This window comes from Aedes aegypti, chromosome 2, assembly GCF_002204515.2.
Source record: "Aedes aegypti strain LVP_AGWG chromosome 2, AaegL5.0 Primary Assembly, whole genome shotgun sequence".
Taxonomy (NCBI): Eukaryota; Metazoa; Arthropoda; class Insecta; order Diptera; family Culicidae; genus Aedes; species Aedes aegypti.
In genome coordinates, this window is record NC_035108.1 from 139,433,731 (window position 1) to 139,450,944 (window position 17,214).

Here is a 17,214-nt window from a genome sequence, read left to right on the forward strand (position 1 = left end):
TTCTACCAACGACTGTTCTCCACTCATTCTCCCGTAGAGTGGCGTTCGTACTGCGCATCCTGTCACGTCTGCTTCTTGGATCCACCTAGTCTTCCGTCTCCCGACGAGGTTCTATTTCTCTTTGGAGTCATGAAAACTGGTGTGTTTTCCACCCAGGTCAGTCTCTTTCGTCCGCTTATCCGATGTAACAGCGGGAGCAGCTTTGGCCGTCCTCAATGCGTACTCCATTGTTTCGGCTTTCACCACTGCCGTATCGTACTCTTTTACCGCCGATGAGAGGACCTTTCGGATTCGCACGATCATGAGCTTTATCTCCTTGAGGACGTTGTTCTTACTGTCCACGTATTGTGGAGTTCCTTTGCAAGGCACTACGCCACTAATACTTTCGGCTTTTGTGGAACTACGTTCAACCCATTGCACCCTGGAATTTGTGGTACTGCGTCTTCTGTCGTTGCTGCTACAGTTGTTACTGTACTTACTCATGTTGCTACTGTTCTACTGCTGTCATCGTTGGAGGTGACCTCAGTAAACCACTTCTTGCGAACGGATTCGTCACATTCACTGCGTTGTTGTTGTTAATTCCTGTCATGCTGTAGGGTCCCCCTCCAAACCGCTATCTCTACCTGCGAGAAGTGGTCGCCTTCGTGATCCCATGGTTGTCTATGCAAGCAATGAGGCCATGCTAGGATTGACAAGGTCCCTTATGGGATACCATGGTCAAGCCGGATCGGTGCAAGTCATGAATTTGTATCTGAGCCTACTTCCACCTGCCAAGGTTTTACCGGGGTCAACCGTACCATTACTCCACTCGTCGTTTCAGAGTGGTGTCATCCATTCTTACTAGGGTACTGGAATAGCACGGCTGTCAACTCTGTTGCGCCAAGTTACAATATAGAATTCCGAGATTCGGCTTGTGCTTTGATCAAAAGTGTGTAAAGTGTTACGTCTGCTAGTCTATGCTACATTTCTCCATTTCACTCGTACACTTTTCATAAATAGTTCTAAAGACAAGTAGAGCTTACGATATCTTCTCTTACATTCAGCAGAAGGGGTGGATATTCCAAAGAATTCTTAGAGAGAATTTGAAATTGTCAAAAGAGTAATATGCAACCAATAATGAAGGTTCTTGGGTAAAGGCAGCAAAGGAGAGCAATTCATAACATCCTCGTCACCTGCAACTTAGTCTTCAGAGACTGTGATGCTGCAAGCGGAAGCGATTGTTAACTTAAAACCGTTGCCACACGTACTACTGTCGAACAAAACGCTTTAATACCGAATAACTTCTTGATGGATAGATCAAGCGGTATAGTGCACACTAGAGGTGGGCAAAACGGCTCATTTTAGTGAACGGATCCGATCCGAATCAATCAATCGAACGGTTCAGTGTCTCAGCGGCTCACATAGGAAAAGCGAATTGAACCGTGCGAACGGAAAAAAAGCAGTTCACTCCCTGTTGCGCGACATGCGTCGTTTGTTTCGTGCCTTTCGCTCTCTTATTCGTCGTACGTTTTTCCCCAGAAACTCTCGATAAACTCGGCCGATTTCCCCTAACCAAACACTTCAAGTGGGCATTTTTTTTCTCTATCTTACATCTGCCTGTAGTCATGTGGGCGAGGCAAATTTGTCTGTCTATGCTGAGAGCACAGAGCAGCATTTAACTTTGTTTGCATGTGTGCCGTGGCGCGCAAAGCAAAGCTAGTGTCAAGCGCAGGCATTGCAGAATTCGCTCTCATTTGAGTATGAAGCACGATCAAAGCAAGCAAAGAAAAACATCCCATCTGTTGCGGTCCACGATCGTCATTGTATCGCAAGGTGTAACAAGTCTGATAAATGGAAGCAGCTAGCGAGAGCCCCAAAGAGAGAGCGATGATAAAATCCATTTTTCTCGCTTGTTTACCGTTGGGGATAGGTGTTTTTCTTTACTGGCACGATAAACAATCCACGAACTTACAATATCAATAGTGTCCCCCAGGCTTGGAGCATGTTTAGAGGGGTTTTATCATCCACTACTATCCCCCCAATCTGATCAAAGTTGTAGCAGTATACGATAAACAGTCTCTCGTAATGTACAGCATGTAATGATAGTTACAGAGAGCGATGCGTGAGAGATTCTCTCAATTTTCTCAGGATTCAATCCCTGGTCAAGCGTTAAAATAAAGCCGAGAAACGAACGAAGGAGAACAGAGAAAAGGAATTGGTTCGTTCATTTTCCGTTTACTATTTGTCTGATCCGTGCAGATAAAATGAATAGACTCTGGTTAAAATATAGCCACAGATCACTCGTTCTTTTGAGTGATCCAGATCTTTTGAACGGTTTCGATTCTTTTTGCCCATCTGTAGTGCAAACAGTTGGTAACTGGTACAGAATCTAGCTGACTAATTTTGAAGACGCTGGAATATCAGTCTACGCTGACAAATGAACCAAGGACCTAATTCAAAGCGATGACATCTTTGGAATCCTGTGATTTGATTATTACGAGGACGAAAGACGTGTCATTGATGTAATTCCCGGTAAGGATAAACAAGTCCGGAGCTCAATGATGAGCACCGGTAATGGCATAGTGAAAAGTATTGTAGTAAATTAGCTCTACTTAATATTTGTAATGATCAGGAACAGGAACCTCCGGTACATGATGATTGTTTTACAGAATGCATGATAGTTCTTCCTGGAATCAAACCAACAGTCTCTGGATTTATAACCCTGCATTTCTCTTCACTAGGCATTCACTAAAGCTTGACATCCACATAAACAAAAATCAAACTTGCCTTCAACAAAATCTGCTTAATGATGGTCTTATTTGTAATTATTTTTTATTCCACGATGCAAACATAATCAACGCGACAAAATAACTGGCTAGCTGAACGGGGTGGGGAGCATTTACCTTCCTTCCCTCCCCCCCCCCCACATTTACACATCCATCGGAACCGAACGCGCGGAATGACGGAACATGTGTAAATTGGAATCTGCCGGAGAAACCGGAATGAGGCGAAAAGCTCGGCACTAGTCCAAAGGAAGCGAGCATCGAGCAGAAGATTCTTACCACAAATTGCACACGGCGATACTGCCTGATGGTGGTCACGCAAAAACTTGTTGTGTGTATTTAGAGTGCATTAAATGTTGCTTTCGTCGTCCTTACAATCTGCTCAGCGCGGGATGCTCGATCAGGTGGAAGAAACAAGATTATAACAGAATGTGTTTAGCTGATATGATTTTTCTATGAAGCCTATTCCGTTAGTAATTAAATTACAAATAATCTAATAAATTTGAACAAAATATAACAAATCCTATTTTTCTTATTACAAAATTATTACAGAATTAGCAAATTAACAAAACAATTGAAAATTATGTGACTGTTTATAATTTTGTATGTAATTCACAATAAACTTTCATTTGCAATGCCAAATATATAACAACTGTTGATATACATTTGTTACAAAACTTTCACAAGTTATGAACAAAGCCATGGTGATATCAAAATGGTATCTACTTCTGCTACTTCTAACTGTTGTTGATTGAAATGTGTCTTAATCTTGTTACGTGATTCTGTTCGGGTGCCGATGGCGAAACTAGTAGCTCCAAAGAAGCGCAAATATGTATTGTCGACATGTGCTTCGGAAGCAAAGCACGGCCAAAGGTGCTACTGTGCTTGGTGGTAAATCTTCGTCGTCGTCGGGATCGTCGCGTTCGGAATGATGCTACTCTTTACGCGTCGTCGTCGTCGCCTTCGTCTGACAGTGATGAAGACTGCATCGTTTTCGGGACGACGGAAGCCTGCGATAAGCTTCGAGGGGGTTTTAATGTGGATTGCTGGAGGGCAGAAAAATTGAGCAGTTAGAGAAATATTTCACCGAGCGAGGCAATAAATCTTGAAGATGGTTTCTGATGATTTTGGAGGTAATTTTTTACCAAGCCAGACCTCAAACGATTGTAAATATTTCGACAGCAAATTTTGGGATGTATTCTTTGCTGAATGCTTGTTTTCCTCAAGAAATAAAATCTTCAGAGCTTCTTAACACAATATCTTTGTGATAATCATGTCGATTCCCTGGTTTCTTGTTCTTCACTAAATTGAGAAAAATAATTTGTTTTGTATTGGCTTCTGAGGTTTTTTCAAAATTTTAGATAATTTCCAAAAAAGCTTAGAGCCAGGGTCCAATTTAGAAATCTTATTTTCTAAATTTTTGCTTCTTAATTGTGCAAAATGTTTCTTGATTTCTTCCTGCAAATCCTGCCATATAATTTCCATAGCAAGTTTGGGAGTGCGTTGAAATTGCCTTCTCCTCAAGTTTTTAAGGCGGATCAAGAGTTTAAGATCATCGTCTATAATCACGGATTCAAATTTTACACATTCAAATTTTCACATTTTGGAATTGCAATGCTCCTGGCTTCAATAATTGAGTTTGTTAAATTTTCAAGAGAATTATCAATATCAAGTTTTGTTTGTAAAGAAATGTTAACATCAAGATTAGAGTCAATATATGTTTCATATGTATTCCAGTCGGCTCGAAAATAATTGAAAGTGGAGCTGATAGGAGTGAGAATTGCTTCATGGGATATTTGAAATGCAACAGGGACATGTTCAGAATCGAAATCAGCATGAGTAATCAGATGGCTACAAAGATGACTAGAGTCGATTAAGACGAAATCAATCGTAGATGGATTTCTAGAAGAGAAAAAACATGTTGGGTATTGAATTGAGAAATATCCCAAAGAGCACTTATCAAATAATATTCTGCCGTTGGAATTACATTGAGAATTATTCCATGACCGATGTTTGGCATTAAAGTCACCAATGACAAAAATGGTTGACTTATTGCTTGTCAATTTTCGCAAGTCAGTCTGGAGCAAATTAACTTGCTGTCCAGAGCATTGAAAAGGAATTCTGCAAACGACCGTTATCGTAACGGATATTACCGTTCATCTGCCTGGCATGAGCCTCAACGACTCTCTTGCGCGAAGGACAAGCCCAAAAACTTAGCTTATGATTGCCCCCGCAATTTGCGCATATGAACTTATCGGTATCATCCTTCACAGGACAGACGTCCTTAGCGTGAGAAGAACCTCCACAAATCATGCATTTAGCATCCATGCGACAATTTTTTGTACCAGGACCCCACTTTTGGCACCGACGGCACTGAGTGGGGTTCTGGAAGTTTCCTTCAGATTTCTGGAAATGTTCCCATGTCACACGGACATCGAACATAAGTCTTGCTTTTTCTAAAGCTTTAATATTATTTAGATCACTTGTGTTAAAGTGAACTAAATCATATTCTTGAGAAAGCCCTTTCCGAACCATTGGGTTCTCTTTTTCATAATGATTACTTAGACTGGGGAAAATCGAAGTAAATCATTTATTCCATTTTTGATCTCTTCAGGTGACTTATAGTCACTTGAGAGACCTTTCAAGACGACTTTGAACAAACGTTCAGTTCTGTAGCCATCTTTTCAAGATGTTTTAGAAGAAGTTCGCGATCTTTAAGAGGTTCCGGCAAAACGCGACAGTCTTTTTTCTTAGCGATTTGGAAGGAGACCTTGATTCCCCTAATGGAGTTCAAGATCTCCTGCCTAAATCCCCCAAATTCTGAACAACTGACCACGATAGGCGGCACTCTTTGCTTCCTCACTTGAATCAAACAGCCTGGGCTAGAGGCTGCTTCGATTTGGTGTGCGGAAAATTTGCCTAAAGCATCGAACTGATTGCTCATTTCGATGCAATTATCAATATTATTCATTTCACCCTTGGAAGGAAGTTCGCATTCCGGAGAAACGTCCTTTCTTCCATTCTTGCCACGTTTAATAACAGTTTTAAATCCCACTTTTTTTGAAGGAAGTAGTGAATTCAGAGATTCACCCTTCCTTTTGTATATAGTTGCAACCATGTTTAGTGAATAAACGAAAGAAGACGAGACCTCCTAAGAGGTTTTTTTCCCAAGACGGTGTCCAAAATGGATTACCACTGCTAGCTTTCCCCAATGGGTCCAACAACAAATCGAAGGCACGGGTCCAAACAAGGATCGTAAAGGGATCAATAGTTGAAAAAATAGTACTGAAAAGTACTATTTTAGTAGCACTGAAAAGTACCGTTTTTAATTTTCGAACTGAATGGCACTATTTATGTAGGACTGAAAAGTACTGTTTTATTGCTTCAGGTAGTTTTGAAAAAAAAAACTTCCAAGAGCAGAGAGAATTCGTGCACGAAGGTGCGATGCGCACTGATCCAAGTCAATTCTAAGGATATGTCCACTTTGGGGCCCAGATAGCCGTAGCGGTAAACGCGCAGCTATTCAGCAAGACCAAGCTGAGGGTCGTGGGTTCGAATCCCACCGGTCGAGGATCTTTTCGGGTTGGAAATTTTCTCGACTTCCCAGGGCGTAGAGTATCTTCGTATCTGCCACACGATATACACATGCAAAAATGGTCATTGGCATAGTAAGCTCTCAGTTAATAACTGTGGAAGTGCTCATAAGAACACTAAGCTGAGAAGCAGGCTCTGTCCCAGTGGGGACGTAACGCCAGAAAGAAGAAGAATGTCCACTTTTACGGATGTTCCGGATAAAAGTGACCTTGACCGCAATCGGGTACCCCATGATATCACAATATTACATAATTACATACAGGAAACATATTTTCCATTTACTATGATTAAACTGTTCACAAAAGGTAGACCGGGTTGGTGGTCTAATGGCTACCGCTTCTGCTTCATAAGCAGAGGGGTCATGGGTTCAATCCCAGGCCCGTCCCTCTCCTCGTACTTTGTAGTTTTATCTTTCACTTGCTTCTATCTACCACTCTTTATATGCTACAGTAAATGTTATCTATCACCTCGAACCCGAGACGGACAGAAATACGTTTCCCAACGCTTCCATTATTTCATCATTATAGCCTTTCCTTACGCCTGATACATAGGCAGTCTGCTAACCAAACCAGCAAAGCCTCTCTGCCATAAAGCTTACCCCATCCTTTCACCCTTCCCACATGAACTGGCGTTGATGCAGTGGTATATACGGTCAACAATGGGAGCCAGTTGAATGCATCATCAAAATTCATTCTCCTTCCCCTCATTGGTCTGCATTCTGACGTGGCAGGCACCATTGTTGCCTAAAACTAGAAGATCACCAACACTTATACACTGAGGGTGCTGTTAATCCCAAGCAGTCATCTGGTTGGTTCCTTGTGTAAGTGCAGCTGATCTGGCGATACTGGAGTAGCAACCACGGGCGGCTCAAGCTCAAGCTCATTAAACTGTTCACAAAAGGAAATTGATCGATTTTTTCCCGAACTGACCCAGTAGGACACCGGAGTAAATTCGGCTATCGGGAATAAATTGGTCCACTTGAGCCAGTAGGGTAACTGGGGGTAAAACGGGCCCTCTAAGGAAGGAGGCGTTTTTAGCTATGAAGAACATTATTATAAGCTTTTTTTTATTCACTATCTCAAAGACAAACATGTTTTCTATCAAATAGTAGAAACAGCTATCCATTTTCTTTTTTTTTGAGTTAATAAATCATTTTTTATAAAATGCTTGCTTATCTGCATTTAAATTTTTTGCGGGGTAAAACGCGCCACCTGATCTCGGCGTTAGTCGTTCGCTCGCACGCATGAGCAATCATGCTTGCAAATACGTTGCATACATAAGGGCGTTTGATCAGATGTTATTGTTCGATTATAGTATACATGCTGATTCGAAAAATGTGCATTTGTAAGGTTCAAATTGGCACGTAACTACAGCTTGGCGTTACGTTTGCTGGAATTTGAATTCAAACGGCTGTTTTGGTGTTATGAAATAGGAGTGGCCGTTGTGCCCCACGAGTTGATTAAAGTTTAAGTCCTTCAATACGCTTTTAAGGATAATTTCAACACTTTTTCGCATGGAATACGAGCTATGGGAGTGCACAAGTTGATTCTCGGTGATAGTTTCAAAAGTTTTGTTGTTTATCGGCCTGAAACATGACCTAGAAAATAACACAGAATTACAACGAAAACAGCGAAAAACGTTTTCTGGAGTTTTTCACGGTTTTTGCCAGGAAAACACTTAAAAATATGTATAGAGAAGCATTTTAATACATTTTCCATTATCTCGGGTGAAAAACAGCGTCCCAAAGCACGTCATTCGTTCAAAACAAGGGTGGCGCGTTTTACCCCACAGGCGCATTTTACACCCAGTTCCGCTGTATGAAACAAGAAGCCTTTGGATTGCATTTAGCGAAAACCGCAAAAATGTTATGAATACAATGGATACTCTGGCTTCATTTTATACTTCGTTGTATTGAAAAAGTCATTGCATTGCAATAAAAAAGTGAGCTTTGACTCAATAAATCGTTTAACACGATTGTGCTTCAACTAAACCCACAAGTTAAAACATAAAGAGGATGTCTTAAGGTGAAGATAAATCGAAGCCAAACTTCAAATTTTCAGGAGCACAAATCTGGAGAACCAAACATCCGTTTAAGCTGAAAAATTAATCGAGTGGTCACTAGCTGGTGGTTGGCTCTCCAGATTCGTGCTCTTGAAAATTTGAAGTTTGGCTTCGATTCATCTTCACCTTAAAACAGTTTACTAAGTCGGTTTTTGAAATCAGTTGCATGCTTGTTCCAGAAACGAGGGTTAGCAGCCCAACTGGATACGATAGTGCACTATTTGTTCACAGCGAGTCTTATCACCGACCGAGTGCAGTAGACTCTCTATCGCCACTTCCACTTCAAGGGCCGACACCCAACCTTGTCCATGTGCGTTGAATACCAAGCAAAATAAAAACTGCATTGCGTATCGCAATGAGAGAGTGCTAACAAAGCGATTCAACCAGAAAAAGAAAGAAAAAAAAGTGTAACGATAACAGCACAGAAAAACAATAGCAACCCACAAGACAAGCCACTCAACTGACGAGAAAGGGACCAATCCACAAGGAAGGGAGAACCAGAAAAAAACATTATCAAATTGACATGTAGTTCCGGTCGTCGGGTTAGACCGGGACCGGGTGCAACCAAATCCACTCTCCAGCTTTCTCTCTGGCCCTATCTCTGGCAATGCCTCCCCGGAGTATCTTTCGAACAACAGTTGAACCACGTTGCGCCGGTGTATTGGGGGAGTAAAGCCGGTCGACAGCAAAAAAAAACAAAGGAAACTCCTTGCATTTCGCTATCTTTCTTTCGGTGTTCTCGAGCGAGTGTGTGGAGCAGAGGTATACTGCTGATGGTTGAAGTCGTCGTTGTCGCACAGTGGCGCAATGCTGGACAAAACCTTAAAATTCTAAATTCTTGAAGTTGTCTGCCAATATTTTTCATATGTTCCGAACAATGGAGATTTCATGTGTAAAAAAATGATACTTTGATCATCTTCTTCATGGCATTACGTCCTCACTGGGATAGAGCTTGCTGCTCAGCTTAGTGTTCAATGAGCACTTGCACAGTTGTTAACTGAGAGCTTTCTTTGCCTAAGCTGCCATTTTCGTATTCGTATATCGTATGGCAGGTACGATGATACTTTATGCCCAGGGAATTCAAGAAAATTTCGATTACGAAAAGATCCTGGACCGACCGGGAATCGAACACAGACACCTTCAGCATGGCTTTGTTTTGAAGTCCCGGATTCCTACCACTAGGCTAAAGAAGGCCCCTAAGAATTGATCAGCCTGTGAAGAAATTTGAGTGGTTTTCTTGAAAATCGCTATTACAAACCGAGTTATCGAATTATGAGTCATGTTCGGAATATGATCAAAAAAACGATAGATTATTTTAGGCACCAAGTAAAATTGGTGAATTACACTTTTGATTGATTTGGGGCACTTTTTAGGTTTTGTCGAACTTTTGTACAAATGCGCCACTGTGCGTCGGTGGAACACACATAAAAACTGTGGTGCCCTGCCAAACGGCAACGACGACAGACGAACGCTCAGTTTCAGAGCTAGCAGGGCAACTGACACCGACTCGTGCCATCGCCGCCTCGAGAAGTTCTATGGCGGCGGGAAATGGCAGGCAGAAAGGGGGAAACCTTCGACGACAGAAGGCAGACCGAAAAACACAACTTGTGCCCAACAGGGAAAAAGACGGTTTGATGATAATAAATGTCAAGTTTATTTGCCATTTGTTAGCCTGGTAGTGCTCAATTACCGATTTCGGTTGGTTTTTTTTTTTCGGGATAAGCTGAGGGGTCCTTTGATGGATGACCAGATCAGCTGCTGCAGGGAAATGGAAGGAGCACCGAGTGGATTAACTATGTTTCTTCGGAAACAGTTTCATTGATTGCAAATTGCAATTGATGAGGTCAATGACATGTTGGGGTGTTGAAGAACAATATGTATTAAGATCAGAAGGACAGTCTTTTGCAATTCAAGCAAAGAGGTTACTACAAATTTGTGCTAGTCGTTTACAAAAACTTAAACAAATAGAGCTAAATGCCTTTTAGGACAAACATGGTGTCACAGATGTTCTGTGAATATATAACTGTCAGCGCAATGTTCTTTAGCATCTGACAGGTTTTCCGTAAATATGTATGTTTTACGGATATTGTCGGTTAGATGTCAATAGGTTGACAGAAAATTCTATGGTTTTTTGTTACTTACAATCTAAATTTGATGTATTCTAAAGCATTAGACGACTCATTCCAATTGTTCGATGATCTAAAGTTTCTTGCCACGAACCGAATCCGCTGGAAATCTATACAGGCAACTATGTGTTTATTGAAAGATGGAAGAAGTATTACGGTGAACATCTGAATAATAAATGAAAAATAATGAAATAAAATGTACAACTAACATAATAGTATAGCATCTGCGAGTTTGAACTAAAGCAATCATTATCACAATGTAACTCTAAAGATTTCGTCTTTTATTGTGACTGACAATGTGTGTCATATATCTAAACTAAAACCCAAGATTTGCACTATGGATATAAAAGTTTTGAGAAGTTTTTGAACTCACATTCGAAATACATTACAGATAATCTCTTTCAACTCCATTCAATAAACAACAAACCTACCTTCTTCAGACACAATTTGTAGGTCATAAACATAATTTTCCCATAAAACGGTTCGCCTGTTAAGAATTACCCAGCCAACAAAAACAAACACATCACCCTTCTCGGATCAGAAAACTAAACCGGCAATGCAGCGAGAAAAAATGTCCATTCTCCAACTGTTTCCAAGTTGCGCTGTTTCCTTCCCGGCACAATCCCACCACGAAGAAACGAGCTCAGGGAAAAAGGAATTTCACTCCTCCGGTGTGGCGCAACAGGTTGCGCCAAAAAACTGTCCGGTCTCATCGCGTTCTTGCGCGCCGATGCTCAATTTCTCCTGTTGCTTCTCTCCAACGTGCGTGGGTCAGGACAGAATGATGGTGCAGAAGGCAGCACTCAATAAATAACTTCAATTTTGCCCTCTCGGCTGCACTTCTTCGCTCCTGGTGGATCCTTGCTTCGACATTCCCGTTTGGCAGTTTTGTTTGATGTTTATTGCCTTTGTAATTATTAGAACGGCACATTAGAGGTAATTTCTTACTTTGGATAATTTTGTAATGTTTCGTCGATGGGGTGAAAACTTAGCCAGGTAGATGGAGTTTCCTTACTAGCGAAGCGTATGCTTAAATGCAATCGAAAAATGAATTATCGTTATCCTACAATCTTCACATCTTTTCTTTTGCCTCTTTCTTGATTGCTAGGTATGGTGACATGTGTGTGGCACAATTTGATGTGTCACCAACTACATTGGAAAAATGAGACCCATAAAGGGTGTCCCACATTAAATTGCACCAAATTGATCATTTTAAAACTTTCAGAGAATAACACACTTTTCTAGACACTCTTTGAGGTAGATCTCCCCGTTAACGTTTTCGGTACACAATATCAAAGCACTCCGTTTGCCACACGAGCAGATTGCTTTTCAAATCATATATTTTTTGCGATACTTATCAACTTACCGTTGGTTGTACGATTCCGAGTAGTTTCCCGATGTCCTGATGAGAAAGTAGATGATTTTCCAGGTGCTAGGCAAAATCAATTCACGAAGTTGCTTTTCGAATGACGCCATTTTTAATGTGTGAAAAACTTCAAGCGTACACTCTAAACTACTTGTAATCAAGTTTTCAAGAAGAAATCGGATTTTTTTTTCGTAATGCGATTCATTGTGGGACTCCCTTTATTCAAATTCTTGATGCGTCAGAGACGGAAACCACCGCGAGTCCCTCATACGTAACGAATTCTGCCCTACAATCATCAATTGTGCCAGTTAAGCGAAAGCTATAATTTTACCGATCCCAAAACTAATACCCTCAACTGTCATATGTTTTCCCATCCGGCAGCTTCACGCAACGCCTAGCGTTGACTAATCTTAATCTTCCCAGTTGCTGCGCGAAACTCCAATTGAGGCTAGAGATCAAGGCGCCACCCGTATCTTGGAGAATCCAGCGGAATTGGTGCGAAGTCATAGCACAGGCTCCTCGCGCCCTCTGTCCAGGCACCATCAATTATGTGGAGAATTTTATTCGTGGTGCTACTTAACATCGATTGACCTGCACGCGGCAAAACGGCAACAACGGCTTTAGGGTTGGTTTCTGTCGCTTAGATGATTCTCTTGAACGTGCGGGTGCGATAAAGATGAGCTAGATTATTTAAATTCTTATGACATACGACAGCCATGGTACTCATATCAAATTTCCTCATTCTTCAAAATTCTAAAATAATATAGAAATCAGTAGGTCAATGTTACAGTTCGTCTGGTAGGATAGCGAGGAAAATGTCGACTCATAAACAATCCCCTCAAGTGCTCCAATAGAATCTCATTCCTATCCCGTAACTGACTGCCTTTAACAAGTGATGATCAACGAATCGTAGTTACCTACAAATACATCCCAACACTTAAAGAACAACAGTAAATCGAAAGCCGGCAGTTAACTTAATTGAAACTGATTTCGTTAGATATTGCAACTCGTAACGGATCCGTCGTCGTCGCTACTGCGCCAATAGCTGCGCGCCCAAGCTCAAGAGGCGTTGATGTGTGTGCGCAATCCTCCGCAGCAGTGTGATCGGCTTGTGCAGCAAATTCGAATGACTACTCAGTTTATAAATATGTTGTGATCATGATCTTTAAATTAATCTTAATTGTTATAAATCTCTTGCCATGTCCAGGGGAGCAATACAAATGTACACGAGATGTACGGTGTTGATTGTTTGTTCAAAATATGTTTGTATTTGCCTTTGGAATGATACTGCGATCGAACCTTAGAGATCGTTAAGCAATAGTTTAGGTGAAATCGATTCTTAATTTATTTTAGTTCATTCCACGGTATCCCGCTAGTTTCGGACACCGGTTCCGACAATTGGCGTTTTCGAGTGGAGAAATAGTTGAAGTATGTAAAGCTATTGAAGTACGTGAAGCTACGAAGCAGCGGATGGCAGCAAGTTCGTCCGTTAAAGATCAACTGAAAACCTTCGAAGAGCTGATCCACCAACTGAACCTGGATGGAGCGAAGCATGAATAAAACAATATTGTGTCCCAGCTGTTTGCTACCTTTCTCGAGTCGTTCGATCCATTAGTAACGGCGCTGGGTAATCTAGGGGAGGAAATTCTCAAGCTGGAAGTTATTCGTGAGCGACTTCTTGCCGAGGAGCTCAAGAAAACCGACCGGACGGATTCTTACCAAGAAAAACTTGCTGTCAGAAAAAGGGGCTGCCAGAAAAGGGGCACAAGGCCAAGGAATGTAATGTGAAATTGAAAACGGATGGACACGCTGAAGCTAATGCTGCTTCTGGAAGTCAGACGGTGGCATTCAAGACCGGAAGATACTCCTAAACGCAGGACGAGGGAGTGGTTTCCTTCAAGCTGAATTCTGAAACATCAGACCACATTATGAACGTGAAGCATTGTAGCGTCGACCTCACGAAGTTGAAGCAGCTTTAAGCATCAACGTGGCGAAGGAAGACCAATCCCCCCAAATCAAGATCAATGATTTCCTGGCACCGAGGCATGATCAAAGGTGTCAACAAGAAAGGCCTGAGGGATGTCCTTTTTGTACCTGATCTTCGAGTAAACCTGTCATATGTGTATATGTGAAGAAGATGACAAAAGTGGATCTGGATGTAACACTTAACGAACAGGAGTCCAACCAACGCGGTGTCAGGTTGGACGACTCCTGCGAAAATGTAGGCTGGTCACAAGTCGGACGTAAGCAAATTACTTGTTTTCGGCTGTAAAGCGTTTGCTTGGGTGTCCACGGCAAATACACTCTCCATAACTCGATATTGAAGGGAGTAAGGGAGTAAGGGAGGTATCGAGTTACAGAACACAAAACCAGTGCAAAAACGATTCAAGGGACCATCGAGGTAGCCATGAAAACCAACTTTTACTATGGTTCTCTAACTCGATATCGAGATACGGTATATCGAGTAAGGTAGAGATGACTGTAGAAGCAAACCAGATCTGAAAAGCAAGCCTGCTGCGCCCAACATCTATCGCTTGTGGACAAAGAGAAGAAAAAGTAATACTTGACCAGAGATGTTAAATTTATGAGAGCAATTTTCCATATACCTCTGAGATGCGTGACGAAATGCCTGTGGTTGTTGCTCCGTAGAGTTCGACGATCAATATGGGGAATGCGTGCAACCCCCTGAACAGTCCTTTCAATCTGATGAGCCGTTGGTGGCTCAGTATTATGACATTCAGACTTACGATGAAAACGATGTTGAAGGCGACGGCGTTGAAGTGACCGAAGCGCTCCCTTCGCAACTAGACCGTGGTTCAAACCTCGAAATGGACTTCCCGAGGCGCAGCGAACGGAAGCGCAGACTCTCCGGTAAGTTGAAAGAATTTTCGGTGGGAAAAAGATTCACTGCCACGATGAAAATTGACAGATGAAATCCGAAATGTGCCTGATGTGCCATTCGATGGTTTCGTGGGACGAGAGCGTTTGATTTTCGATGTTTCTGAGACTTCAAGGAGTACGCTGGACGAGCCGAGGAAGCCCTCTGGCAACAAGCGGTCGGTGAGCAACTGCGGTCGCTAGCGGAAAACCAAGCCTACTTGAATTTTGACGTTGCGTTTGAATTGCGCGCATATCTTCTGCGCGTTACCGCCGCCGCTGGATGCGGATTTAATATAAGCGCCGCAATATCTGACGCTATAAGCTGCTGCGGACCGTGTGCTGACGGAATTTGAGATGCAATCCAGCAACCCTGTCAAGACTCCGATGGAGAAAAACTGCTTTTTGTCCTTACGAGCTGCAAATCCTGTATCGCATCCCTACCGTCAATTGCTGGACATGTACACGATGCTGTGTATCCGACGCGAAATATGTTATGCGGTTGGATACCTGGGGCGTTTCCAAGTTCAACCAGTTGATGCTCACTGCATGCGCTGAAGAGAGTGGTCCGTTACATGAAGGGAACGAAAAAGCAAAAGCCTCAGTACAAGATGAACGGTGACGCTGAGGCACTAGTCAGGTATGCGGCAGCCAACTGGACATCAAATGCTGATGATAGGAAATCCGTGAGCGGATATGTCTTCAAGGTCTTTGAAAACACCGTGTCCTGGACCAGCCACAAACAACAAACTATCGTCGTGTGCAGCCAGTGCTGTAAACATTCAACACTTTGAGCGACGTTCGTTTCGTTGCCATGGTCAGCAGTCACAGCAAGAGCGGTAGAATGAACGTCGACAAACACAAAAAAGTGTCAATTGAATGTCGTCTGATATGAGAAAATTTGCATAAATCATAAGTTTTGCATAGAATTCAGACATCGGATCATAAACAACATGAATAATTTGATCTTGTCTGTTATGTCGAATGTTACACACATACAGTGAAAGCAGAACAGAAACAAACATCAACATAACCCTTCCTAACATTGCTATCGTGGTCAGTGGCATTCTATTGACATTTTTCTTTTCGACATTCGTTTGATCGTTCGTGTTGCGAATGTTTAAGCGAAGCGCTGCCGAATATCAGCGAAAACGTGTCGACTACCGTGATTGCTTACAGCACTGTGTGCAGCTGAGTATGCAGCTTCCAGCGCCGCGGTCTTTGAATGGCTGTGTTTGCATGGAATCCTCGAAGATCTGAAGCAAGTCCGACCAGGCACGGCATTCAAGTTGTTCATGGACAACCTTGGGTGCATTGCTGTGGCCACTAATACTGAAAGCGAGCGTGTTAAGCACGTTGATGTGAAACACCATTTCCTACGCGATCATGTGGCTCAAGGACGACTTCAAATCTAAGCAATCGGTAACGCAAACCAGATAGCCGACACGTTCATCAAGACCCTAGAACCTGGACGTTTCCGCGAACTGAGAACCTTCCTAGGACTTACCAACTCAGGGGGGGGGGGGTTTAGTTCCCCATCGTTTTGTTCGACCTTTTCTCATAGAATCATTTCCAGCACCATCACAGAGAAGAAATTGTATATATATAGATAACTACCCTTTTAATTAACTAAACCCACACAAACATAATTGTTTCGAAAGAAAATCAATTTACTTCAACACTAAACTCACAATCAAATTCACCAACTTCATTAATTCAGATATACACTTGTACTTATCTCAATTAAATCTTTTGTAATTACCATTATCCGAAAAAATCACATATTTAGACTTCAAGTCATGCTCGCAAATCTACTTACTTGTTTGGAATAGAGTAGATGTTAAGATCTGAGACGAGACTCGCGAAGACGGTCTTCTTTTTCTGTGATTGCTGAGTTTTTTCTTATTCCACTTTATGTTTATACCAATCATGCGCAAGCCGTTCAAACTTTCACATGAACCTCTCAGCAAAAAATGATTGCGTTTGCATCACACCGAATCATAAATAGCCTTTTGAGTGAAATTTAATGCCAGCAAACGTAGCAGACATTAGAAAAAACTAATCTTGCGTTTATATTCATCAACAACTTTGGAAAGAACTACTCCATCGACTGAGTTTTTAAATAACAGTTTATTGTGAATACAATACTTTTCACTGTTGCAGCCATAAAAACGGTGGGCTGCATTTGACGTTTCGTGACAGCGGAATCTGGGCTGCATATGACGTTGATAGTCTCTCTCAGGTTAAGATAACCGGCACTTACGCAGGAGACCATGTATCAAATCTTATCAACGTGCACTTTGTTATGATTTTCAGATTCTTTTTTAAGTCGATTTATCTTTTCAAAAATGTTGATATAGCAAACCAAATGATTTTGTATGTTTTTAAGGCGAACTAAAGACCAAAGGCATTGAACTTGTTGTTAAAC

At 41.9% G+C, this 17,214-nt stretch overlaps 1 protein-coding gene across 1 annotated transcript in view; it reads left to right on the forward strand.

Moving 5' to 3' along the window:
• The window catches only part of LOC5575821, a 326,519-nt gene that overhangs the window by 145,972 nt on the left and 163,333 nt on the right, over positions 1–17,214 (forward strand). The window lies entirely within an intron of this gene.